The sequence below is a fragment of the Schistocerca gregaria genome, chromosome 8 (genome assembly GCF_023897955.1).
Source record: "Schistocerca gregaria isolate iqSchGreg1 chromosome 8, iqSchGreg1.2, whole genome shotgun sequence".
Classification (NCBI taxonomy): domain Eukaryota; kingdom Metazoa; phylum Arthropoda; class Insecta; order Orthoptera; family Acrididae; genus Schistocerca; species Schistocerca gregaria.
The window spans coordinates 5,860,677-5,874,181 of NC_064927.1; positions in this window are offsets into that span (position 1 = coordinate 5,860,677).

A 13,505-nucleotide genomic window follows, 5' to 3' on the forward strand; every position below is an offset into this window, starting at 1 on the left:
TTCGCATGGTGATGTTGTATTCAATCCCGATGCAATATCTGTGTTTCATCAACGCTCTGAACGTCGACAGATTGTAGAAAGCCTCCAGATGTGCTTCGGAATTTGCTACTGATCTCCTAGGGAACAATCAAAGCGTACACAGTGTGAGACGTTACTCCCATGGAGAAAAGGCTGCTTTGTGCCTGTTGTATTCAATCCCGATACAATTTCTATGTTTCATCCACACTCTGAACGTCCACAGATTACAGGAAGCTTGCAGACGTGCTTCGGAAACTACTACTCGTCTTCCAGGAATCGATCAAAGCGTAGACAGATTGAGACTTTACTCCCATGGAGGAAATTCCGCATGGTGCCTGTTGTATTCAGTCCCGATGCAATTTCAGTGTTTCATCCACTCTCTAAACGTCCACAAATTACAGGAAGCCTCCAGATGTGCTTCGGAAACTACTACTAGCCTCCCAGGGAAATTTCAAAGTTTTGACAGTTTGAGACTTTACTCTCACGGAGAAAAGTCTGCATGGTGCCTGTTGTATTTAATCCCGACGCATTTTCTGTGTTTCGTCAACACTCTGAACGTCCATAGATTACGGAAAGACTCCAGATGTCCTTCTTAAAATACTACTGGTCTCCCAGGGAACGATTAAAGCGTATACAGCTTGAGACATTACACCCATGGAGAAAAGTCCGCATGGTGCCTGTTGAACTCAATCCTGATGCAATTTCTGTGTTTCATCAACACTCTGAACGTCCACAGATTACAGAAAGCCTCCAGATGTACTTCGGAAACTACTACTGTTCTCCCAGGAATCAATAAAATCGTAGATAGTTTGAGACATTACTCCCATGGAGAAAAGTCTGCATGGTGCCTGTTGTATTCAATCCCGATGCAATATCTGTGTTTCAGCAACTCTCGGAAAGTTCACATATTACATAATGCTTTAAGATGTGTATCGGAAACTACTACTGGTCTCCTACGGAACAATCAAAGCGTAGACAGTTTGAGACATTACTCCCAGTGAGCAAAGTCCGCTTGGTGGTTGTTGTGTTCAATCCCGATGCAATTTCTGTGTTTCATCAACACTCTGAAGGTCCATAGATTATAGAATGCCTCCAGATGTGCTTCGGAAACTACTACTGTTGTCCAAGGAATTGATCAATTGTAGACAGTTTGAGACATTACTCCCATGGTGAAAAGTCTGCATGGTGCCTGTTGTATTCAATCCCGATGCGCTTTCTGTGTTTCATCAACACTCTGCAATTCCACAGCTTACAGGAAGTCTCCAGATGTGCTTGGGAAACTACTACAGGTCTCCCAGGAATCAATAAAACCGTAGACAGTTTGAGACATTACTCCCATGGAGAAAAGTCCCCATGGTGCCTGTTGTTGTCAATCCCGATGCAATTTCCTTGTTTCATTAACACTCTGAACGTCCACAGATTACTGGAAGCCTCCAGATGAGCTTCGGAAACTACTACTGGTGTCCCAGGGAACGGTCTACACCTAGACAGTTTGAGACATTACTCCCATTGCGAAAAGTCCCCATGGTGCGTGTTGTTTTCAATCCTGATGCAATTTCCTTGTTTCATTAACACTCTGAACGTCCAAAGATTACAGGAAACTTCCAGATGTGCTTCGGAAACTGCTACTGCTCTCCCAGGAATCGATCAAAGCGTAGACGGTTTGAGAAATTACTCCAATGGAGAAAAGTCGGCATGGTGACTGTTGTATTCAATCTCGATGCCATTTCTCTGGTTCATCAACACTCTGAACGTCCACAGATTACAGAATGCCTCCAGATGTGCTTCGGAAACTACTACTGGACTCCCAGGAATCGATCAAATCCTAGACAGTTTGAGACATTACTCCCATGGAGAAAAATCCGAATTTGGGCTGTTGTATTCAATCCTGATGGAATTTCTGTGTTTCATCACCACTCTGAACGTCCACAGATTACGGGAGGAATCCAGATGTGCTTCTTAAACTACTACTGGTCTCCCAGGGAACGATCAAAGCGTAGACAATTTTAGACATTAAACCCATGGAGAAATGTCCTCATGGTGCCTCTTTTACTCAATCCCGATGGAATTTCTGTGTTTCATCAACACTCTGAACGTCCACAGATTACAGGAAGCATCCAGATGTGCTTCGTAAACTACTACTGGGCTCCTAGGTAACGATCAGGGCGTAGACAGTTTGAGACATTACTCCCATGATGAAAAGTTTGCATGGTGACTGTTGTATTCAATACCGTGGAATATCTGTGTTTCATTAACACTTTGAACTTCCACAGATTACATAATGCCTCCAGATGAGCTTCGGGAACTACTACTGGTCTCCCAAGAATCCACAAAGCGTAAACAGTTTGAGACATTACTTCCAATGAGGAAAGTATGCTTGGTGCATGTTGTATTCAATGCCGATGCAATTTCTATGTTTGATCAGCACTATGAACGTGAAGAGATTACAGGAAGCATTCAGATGTGCTTCATAAACTGCTGCTGGTCTCCCAGGGAACGATCAAAGCGTAGCCAGTTTGAGACTTTACTCCCAAGGAGAAAAATCCGCATTTGGCCTGTTTTATTCAATCCCGATGCAGTTTCTGTGTTTCATCAACACTCTGAAAGTCCACAGATTACAGGAAGTCTCCAGATGTGCTTCGGAAACTATTACTGGTTTCCGGGGGAACGATCTAAACGTAGACAGTTTGAAACATTACTCCCATAGAGAAAAGTCCGCATGGAGCTTGTTGTATTCAATCCCGATGCAATATCTGTTTTTCATCAACACTCAGAACGTCCAAAGATTACAGGAAACTTCCAGATGCGCACGGAAACTACTTCTGCTCTCCCAGGAATCGAGCAAAGCGTAGACAGTTTGAGAAATTACTCCAATGGAGAAAAGTCGGAATGGTGACTGTTGTACTCAATCCCGATGCAATTTCTGTGTTTCATCAACACTCTGAACGTCCACAGATTACAGAATGCCTCCAGATGTGCTTCGGAAACTACCACTGGTCTCCCAGGAAACAATAAAATCGTAGACAGTTTGAGACATTACTCCCATGGAGAAAAGTCTGCATGGTGCCTGTTGTATTCAATCTCGATGCAATTTCTGTGTTTCATCAACACTCGGAAAGTCCACAGATTACATAATGGTTTAAGATGTGTATCGGAAACTACTACTGGTCTCCCAGGGAACAGTCAAAGCGTAGGCACTTTGAGACATTACTCCCAGTGAGCAAAGACCACTTGGTGGTTGTTGTATTCAATCCCGATGCATTATCTGTGTTTCATCAACGCTCTGAAGGGTCACAGATTATAGAATGCCTCCAGATGTGCATCGGAAACTACTACAGGTCTCCCAGGAATCAATAAAATCGTAGACAGTTTGAGACATTACTCCCATGGAGAAAAGTCCCCATAGTGCCTGTTGTTTTCAATCCCGATGCAGTTTCCTTGATTCATTAACACTCTGAACGTCCAAAGATTACAGGCAATTTCCAGATGTGCTTCGGAAACTGCTACTGCTCTCCCAGGAATCGATCAAAGCGTAGACGGTTTGAGACATTACTCCCATTGGGGAATGTCCGCATGGTGCCTGTTGTATTCAATCCCGATGCAATTTCTGTGTTCATCAATACTCTGCAATTCCACAGATTACAGGAAGTCTCCAGATGTGCTTCGGAAACTACTATTGGTCTCCCAGGAATCGATTAAAGCGTAGACAGTTTGAGACATTACTCCCATTGAGCAATGTCACCATGGTGCCTGTTGTATTCAATATCGATGTAATTTCTGTGTAACATCAACACTCTGAACGTCCAAAGTTTACAAGAAACTTCCAGATGAGCTTCGGAAACTACTATTGATTTCCCAATAATCGATCGAAGCGTAGACAGATTGAGGAATTACTGCCATGGAGAAAAGTCCGCATGGTGCCTCTTGCATTCAATCCCGATGCAATTTCTGTGATTCATCAACACTCTGAAGGTCCACAGATTACAGAATGCCTCCAGATGTTCTTCGGAAACTACTACTGGTCTCCCAGTGAACACTCAAAGCGTAGACAGTTTGAGACATTACTCCAATGGAGAAAAATCCGAATTTGGCCTGTTGTATTCAATCCCGATGGAATTTCTGTGTTTCATCAACTCTCTGCAATTCCAAAGATTACAGGAAACTTCCATTTGTGCTTCGGAAACTACTACTGCAGTCCCAGGAATCGATCAAAGCGTAGACAGTTTGAGAAATAACTTCCATGGAGAATAGTCGGAATGGTGACTGTTGTATTCAATCCCGATGCAATTTCTGTGTTTCATCAACACTCTGATAGTCCAAAGAATACAGATTGTTTCCAGATGTGCATCGGAATCTACTACTGGTCTCCCAGGAATCAATCAAGGCGTACACAGTTTGAGACATTACTCCCATGGAGAAAAGTCCGCATGGTGCCTGTTGTATACAATGACGTTGCAATTTCTGTGTTTCATCAACACTCTGAACGTCCACAGTTTACAGGAAGCATCCAGATGTGCTTCGTAAACTACTACTGGTCTCCCAGGGAACGATCAAAGCGTACACAGTTTGAGACATTACTCCCATGAAGAAAAGTTTGCATGGTGACTGTTGTATTCAATACCGGTAAAATATCTGTGTTCAATCAACACTTTGAACTTCCACAGGTTACAGAATGCCTCCAGATGAGCTTCGGAAACTACTACCGGTATCCCAGGAATCCACAAAACGTAAACAGTTTGAGACATTACTCCCAATGAGGAAAGTATCTTGGTGCCTGTTGTATTCAAAGCCGATGCAATTTCTATGTTCGATCAGCACTATGAACGTCCAGAGATTACAGGAAGCCATAAGATGTGCTTCGGAAACTACTACTGGTCTCCCAGGGAACGATCATGGCGTAGACAGTCTGAGACAGTACTCCCACGGAGAAAAATCCGCATTTGCCTGATGTATTCAATCCCGATACAATTTCTGTGTTTCATCAACACTCTGTACGTCCACAGATTACGGAGAGACTCCGGATGTGATTCTTAAACTACTACTGGTATCCCACGAAACGATCAAAGCGTAGACAGATTGAGACATTACACCCTTGGAGAAAAGTCCTCATGGTGCCTGATGTATTAAATCACGATGGCATTTCTGTGTTTCATCGACTCTCTGAACGTCCACGGATTACAGAATGCTACCAGATGTGCTTCGGAAACTACTATTGGTCTCCCTTGGAACGATCAAAGGGTAGACTGTTTGAGACATTATTCCCATGGAGAAAAGTCCGCATGGTGCCTGTTGCATACAATGCAGTTGAAATTTCTGTGTTTCATCAACACTCTGAACGTCCACAGATTACAGGAAGCATCCAGATGTGCTTCCCAGGGAACGATCAAAACGTAGATAGTTTGAGACATTACTCCCATGAAGAAATTTTGCATGGTGACTGTTGTATTCAATACCGGTGAAATATCTCTGTTTCATCAACACTTTGAACTTCCACAGATTACAGAATGCCTCCAGATGAGCTTCGGAAACTACTACTGGTATTCCAGGAATCCACAAAGCGTAAACAGTTTAAAACATTACTCACAATGAGGGAAGTATGCTTGGTGCCTGTTGTTTTCAATGCCGATGCAATTTCTATGATCGAGCAGCACTATGAGCGTCCAGTGATTACAGGAAGCCATAAGATGTGCTTCGGAAACTACTACTGGTTTCCCACGGAACGATCAAAGCGTAGACAGTTTGAGACATTACTCGTATGGAGAAAAATCCGCATTTGGCCTGTTGTATTCAATCCCGATGCAATTTCTGTGTTTCATCAACACTCTGAACGTCCACAGATTACGGAAAGTCTCCAGATGTGCTTCTTAAGCTACTACTGGTCTGCCAGTTAACCATCAAAGCGTAGACAGTTTGAAATTATTACACCCATGGAGAATAGTCCTCATGGTGCCTATTGTATTCAATCTCGATGCAATTTCTGTGTTTCATCAACACTCTGAACGTCCACAGATTACAGAATGCCTCCAGATGTGCTTCAGAAAATACTGTTGGTCTCCCTGGAATAGATCAAATCCTAGACAGTTTGAGACATTACTCCCATTGAGTAAAGTCCGCATGGTGCCTGTTGTATTCACTCTCGATGCAATTTCTGTGTTTCATCAACACTTTGAACGTCCGCAGATTACAAGAAGATTCCAGATGTGCTTCGGAAACTACTACTGGTCTCCCAATAATCGATCAAATCGTTAACAGTTTGAGACATTACTCCCATGAAGAAATATCCGCATTTGACTGTTGTATTCAATCCCGATGCAATTTCTGTTTTTCATCAACACTCTGTACGTCCACAGATTACGGAAAGACTCCAGATGTGCTTCTTAAACTACTACTGGTATCCCACGAAACGATAAAAGCGTAGACAGTTTGAGAAATTACTCCCATGGAGAATAGTCGGAATGGTGACTGTTGTACTCAATCCCGATGCAATTTCTGTGTTTCATCACACTCTGAAGGTCCACAGATTACAGAATGCCTCCAGATGTGCTTCGGAAACTACTACTGGACTCCCAGGAATCGATCAAATCCTAGACAGTTTGAGACATTACTCCCATTGAGTAAAGTCAGCATGGTGCCTGTTGTATTCACTCTCGATGCAATTTCTCTGTTTCATCAACACTCTGAACGTCCACAGATTACAGGAAGCATCCAGATGTGCTTCGGAAACTACCACTTGTCTCCCAGGGAACGATCAAAGCGTAGACAGTTTGAGACGTTACTCCCAATGGAGAAAAGTCCGCATGATGCCTGTTGTATACAATGCCGTTGCAATTTCTGTGTTTCATCAACACTCTGAACGTCCACAGATTACAGGAAGCATCCAGATGTGCTTCCCAGGGAACGATCAAAGCGTAGACAGTTTGAGACATTACTCCCATGAAGAAAAGTTTGCATGGTGACTGTTGTATTCAAAACCGGTGAAATATCTGTGTTTCATCAACACTCTGAACGTCCACAGATTACAGAATGCCTCCAGATGTGCTTCGGAAACTACTACTGGTCTCAAAGAAAAAGATCATATCCTAGACAGTTTGAGACATTACTCCCATTGAGTAAAGTCCGCATGGTGCCTGTTGTATTCACTCTCGATGCAAATTCTGTGTTTCATCAACACTTTGAACGTCCACAGATTACAAGAAGCTTCCAGATGTGCTTCGGAAACTACTACTGGTCTCCCAATAATCGATCAAATCGTTAACAGTTTGAGACATTACTCCCATGAAGAAATATCCGCATTTGCCTGTTGTATTCAATCCCGATGCAATTTCTGTGTTTCATCAACACTCTGTACGTCCACAGATTACGGAAAGACTCCAGATGTGCTTCTTAAACTACTACTGGTATCCCACGAAACGATAAAAGCGTAGACAGTTTGAGAAATTACTCCCATGGAGAATAGTCGGAATGGTGACTGTTGTACTCAATCCCGATGCAATTTCTGTGTTTCATCACACTCTGAAGGTTCACAGATTACAGAATGCCTCCAGATGTGCTTCGGAAACTACTACTGGACTCCCAGGAATCGATCAAATCCTAGACAGTTTGAGACATTACTCCCATTGAGTAAAGTCAGCATGGTGCCTGTTGTATTCACTCTCGATGCAATTTCTCTGTTTCATCAACACTCTGAACGTCCACAGATTACAGGAAGCATCCAGATGTGCTTCTGAAACTACTACTTGTCTCCCAGGGAACGATCAAAGCGTAGACAGTTTGAGACGTTACTCCCAATGGAGAAAAGTCCGCATGATGCCTGTTGTATACAATGCCGTTGCAATTTCTGTGTTTCATCAACACTCTGAACGTCCACAGATTACAGGAAGCATCCAGATGTGCTTCCCAGGGAACGATCAAAGCGTAGACAGTTTGAGACATTACTCCCATGAAGAAAAGTTTGCATGGTGACTGTTGTATTCAAAACCGGTGAAATATCTGTGTTTCATCAACACTCTGAACGTCCACAGATTACAGAATGCCTCCAGATGTGCTTCGGAAACTACTACTGGTCTCAAAGAAAAAGATCATATCCTAGACATTTTGAGACATTACTACCATTGAGTAAAGTCCGCATGGTGCCTGTTTTATTCACTCTCGATGCAAATTCTGTGTTTCATCAACACTTTGAACGTCCACAGATTACAAGAAGCTTCCAGATGTGCTTCGGAAACTACTACTGGTCTCCCAATAATCGATCAAATCGTTAACAGTTTGAGACATTACTCCCATGAAGAAATATCCGCATTTGCCTGTTGTATTCAATCCCGATGCAATTTCTGTGTTTCATCAACACTCTGTACGTCCACAGATTACGGAAAGACTCCAGATGTGCTTCTTAAACTACTACTGGTATCCCACGAAACGATAAAAGCGTAGACAGTTTGAGAAATTACTCCCATGGAGAATAGTCGGAATGGTGACTGTTGTACTCAATCCCGATGCAATTTCTGTGTTTCATCACACTCTGAAGGTCCACAGATTACAGAATGCCTCCAGATGTGCTTCGGAAACTACTACTGGACTCCCAGGAATCGATCAAATCCTAGACAGTTTGAGACATTACTCCCATTGAGTAAAGTCAGCATGGTGCCTGTTGTATTCACTCTCGATGCAATTTCTGTGTTTCATCAACACTCTGAACGTTCACAGATTACAGGAAGCATCCAGATGTGCTTCGGAAACTACTACTGGTCTCCCAGGGAACGATCAAATCGTAGACAGTTTGAGACATTACTCCCATGAAGAAAAGTTAGCATGATGACTGTTGTATTCAATACCGGTGAAATATCTGTGTTTCATCAACACTTTGAACCTCCACAGATTACAGAATGCCTCCAGATAAGCTTCGGAATCTACTACTGGTATCCCAGGAATCCACATAGCGTAAACAGTTTGAGACATTACTCCCTATGAGGAAAGTATGCTTGGTGCCTGTTGTATTCAATTCCGATGCAATTCCTATGTTCGATCAGCACTATGAACGTCCAGAGATTACAGGAAGCAATAAGATGTGCTTCGGAAACTACTACTGGTCTCCCAGGGAACCAGCAAAGCGTAGACAGTTTGAGACATTACTCCCATGGGGAAAAATCGGCATTTGGCCTGTTGTGTTCAATCCCGATTCAATTCCTGTGCTTCATCAACACTCTGAACGTCCACAGATAACACAATGCTTTCAATTGTGCTTCGGAAACTACTATTGGTCTCCCAGGAATCGATCAAAGCGTAGACTGTTTGAGACATAATTCCCATGGAGAAAAGTCCGCATGGTGCCTGTTGTATACAATGCCGTTGCAATTTCTGTGTTTCATCAACACTCTGAACATCTACAGATTACAGAATGCCTCCAGCTGTGCTTCGGAAACTACTACTGGTCTCCCAGGGAACGATCAAAGCGTAGACGGTTTGAGACATTACTCCCATTGACAATAGTCTGCATGCAGCCTGTTGTATTCAATGCCGATTCAATTTCTGTGTTTCATCAACACTCTGATCTTCTACACATTACAGTATGCCTTCAGATGTCCTTCGGAATCTTCTATTGGTCTCACAGGAATCGATCAAAGCGTAGACAATTGGAGACATTACTCCCATGGAGAAAAGTCAACATGGTGAAAGTTGTATTCAATCTCGATGCAATTTATGTGTTTTATCATCACTCTGAACGTCCACAGATTACAGGAAGCCTCCATATGTGCTTTTGGATTTACAACTGGTCTCCCAGGGAACGATCAAATCGTAGACAGTTTGAACATTACCCCCATGGAGAAAAGTCTGCATGGTGCCTGTTGTATTCAACCCCGATGCAATTTCCGCGTTTCATCAACACTCTGAAAGTCCACAGATTACAGGAAGTCTCCAGAAGTGCTTCGTAAATTACTACTGGCCTCCCAGGGAACAATAAAAACGTAGAGAGTTTGAGACATTACTCCCAATAAGCAAAGTGTGCATGGTGCCTGTTGTATTCAATCCCGATGCAATTTCTGTGTTTCATGAACACTCTGAACATCCACAGACTACAGGAAGCCTTCAGATGTGCTTCGGAAATTACTACTGGTCTCCCAGGGAACAATCAAAACGTAGACAGTTTGAGATATTACTCCCATGGAGAAAAGTCGGCAATTGGCATGTTGTACTCAATCCCGATGCAATTTCTGTGTTTCATCAACACTCTGAATGTCCACAGATTACAGAATGCCTCCAGATGTGCTTCGGAGACTACTACTCGTATCCCAGGAATCAATCGAGGCATAGACAGTTTGAGACATTACTCCCATGCAGAAAAGTCAACATGGTGCCTGTTGTATTCAATCCCGATGGAATTTCTGTGTTTCATCAACATGGTGAAAGTCCACAGATTACAGGATGTCTCCAGATGTGCTTCGGTAACTACCACTGGTCTCTCAGGGACCAATCAAACGGTGGACAGTTTGAGACATTACTCCCTATGACAAAAGTCTGCATGGTGCCAGTTGTATTCAATTTCGGTGCAATTTCTGGGTTTGAACAACACTCTGAACGTCCACAGATTACAGGAAGCCTCCAGAGTTGCTTTGGAAACTACAACTAGACTCCCAGCAAACGATCAAATCGTGACAGTTTGAGACATTACTCCCGTGGAGCAAAATCCAATTTGGCGTGTTGTATTTAATCCCGATGCAATTTCTCTGTTTCATCAACACTCTGAACGTCCACAGATTACGGAAAGACTCCAGATGTGCTTCTTAGACGACTACTAGTCAACTAGGAAACGATCAAATCATAGACAGTTTTAGACATTACACCCATGGAAAATGTCCTCATGGTGCTGTTGTATTCAATCCCGATGGAATTTTTGTGTTTCATCAACACTCTGAACGTCCTCATGTTACAGAATGCATCCAGATGTGCTACGGAAACTACTACTGGTCTTTCAGGGAAGGATCAAAGAGTAGACAGTTTGAGTCATTACTCCCATGGAGAAAAGTCCGCATGGTGCCTGTTGAACTCAATCCTGATGCAATTTCTGTGTTTCATCAACACTCTGAGAGTCCTCAGATTACAGGAAGCTTGCAGACGTGCTTCGGAAACTACTACTCGTCTTCCAGGAATCGATCAAAGCGTAGACAGATTGAGACTTTACTCCCATGGAGGAAATTCCGCATGGTGCCTGTTGTATTCAGTCCCGATGCAATTTCAGTGTTTCATCCACTCTCTAAACGTCCACAAATTACAGGAAGCCTCCAGATGTGCTTCGGAAACTACTACTAGCCTCCCAGGGAAATTTCAAAGTTTTGACAGTTTGAGACTTTACTCTCACGGAGAAAAGTCTGCATGGTGCCTGTTGTATTTAATCCCGACGCATTTTCTGTGTTTCGTCAACACTCTGAACGTCCATAGATTACGGAAAGACTCCAGATGTCCTTCTTAAAATACTACTGGTCTCCCAGGGAACGATTAAAGCGTATACAGCTTGAGACATTACACCCATGGAGAAAAGTCCGCATGGTGCCTGTTGAACTCAATCCTGATGCAATTTCTGTGTTTCATCAACACTCTGAACGTCCACAGATTACAGAAAGCCTCCAGATGTACTTCGGAAACTACTACTGTTCTCCCAGGAATCAATAAAATCGTAGATAGTTTGAGACATTACTCCCATGGAGAAAAGTCTGCATGGTGCCTGTTGTATTCAATCCCGATGCAATATCTGTGTTTCAGCAACTCTCGGAAAGTTCACATATTACATAATGCTTTAAGATGTGTATCGGAAACTACTACTGGTCTCCTACGGAACAATCAAAGCGTAGACAGTTTGAGACATTACTCCCAGTGAGCAAAGTCCGCTTGGTGGTTGTTGTGTTCAATCCCGATGCAATTTCTGTGTTTCATCAACACTCTGAAGGTCCATAGATTATAGAATGCCTCCAGATGTGCTTCGGAAACTACTACTGTTGTCCAAGGAATTGATCAATTGTAGACAGTTTGAGACATTACTCCCATGGTGAAAAGTCTGCATGGTGCCTGTTGTATTCAATCCCGATGCGCTTTCTGTGTTTCATCAACACTCTGCAATTCCACAGCTTACAGGAAGTCTCCAGATGTGCTTGGGAAACTACTACAGGTCTCCCAGGAATCAATAAAACCGTAGACAGTTTGAGACATTACTCCCATGGAGAAAAGTCCCCATGGTGCCTGTTGTTGTCAATCCCGATGCAATTTCCTTGTTTCATTAACACTCTGAACGTCCACAGATTACTGGAAGCCTCCAGATGAGCTTCGGAAACTACTACTGGTGTCCCAGGGAACGGTCTACACCTAGACAGTTTGAGACATTACTCCCATTGCGAAAAGTCCCCATGGTGCGTGTTGTTTTCAATCCTGATGCAATTTCCTTGTTTCATTAACACTCTGAACGTCCAAAGATTACAGGAAACTTCCAGATGTGCTTCGGAAACTGCTACTGCTCTCCCAGGAATCGATCAAAGCGTAGACGGTTTGAGAAATTACTCCAATGGAGAAAAGTCGGCATGGTGACTGTTGTATTCAATCTCGATGCCATTTCTCTGGTTCATCAACACTCTGAACGTCCACAGATTACAGAATGCCTCCAGATGTGCTTCGGAAACTACTACTGGACTCCCAGGAATCGATCAAATCCTAGACAGTTTGAGACATTACTCCCATGGAGAAAAATCCGAATTTGGGCTGTTGTATTCAATCCTGATGGAATTTCTGTGTTTCATCACCACTCTGAACGTCCACAGATTACGGGAGGAATCCAGATGTGCTTCTTAAACTACTACTGGTCTCCCAGGGAACGATCAAAGCGTAGACAATTTTAGACATTAAACCCATGGAGAAATGTCCTCATGGTGCCTCTTTTACTCAATCCCGATGGAATTTCTGTGTTTCATCAACACTCTGAACGTCCACAGATTACAGGAAGCATCCAGATGTGCTTCGTAAACTACTACTGGGCTCCTAGGTAACGATCAGGGCGTAGACAGTTTGAGACATTACTCCCATGATGAAAAGTTTGCATGGTGACTGTTGTATTCAATACCGTGGAATATCTGTGTTTCATTAACACTTTGAACTTCCACAGATTACATAATGCCTCCAGATGAGCTTCGGGAACTACTACTGGTCTCCCAAGAATCCACAAAGCGTAAACAGTTTGAGACATTACTTCCAATGAGGAAAGTATGCTTGGTGCATGTTGTATTCAATGTCGATGCAATTTCTATGTTTGATCAGCACTATGAACGTGAAGAGATTACAGGAAGCATTCAGATGTGCTTCATAAACTGCTGCTGGTCTCCCAGGGAACGATCAAAGCGTAGCCAGTTTGAGACTTTACTCCCATGGAGAAAAATCCGCATTTGGCCGGTTTTATTCAATCCCGATGCAGTTTCTGTGTTTCATCAACACTCTGAAAGTCCACAGATTAC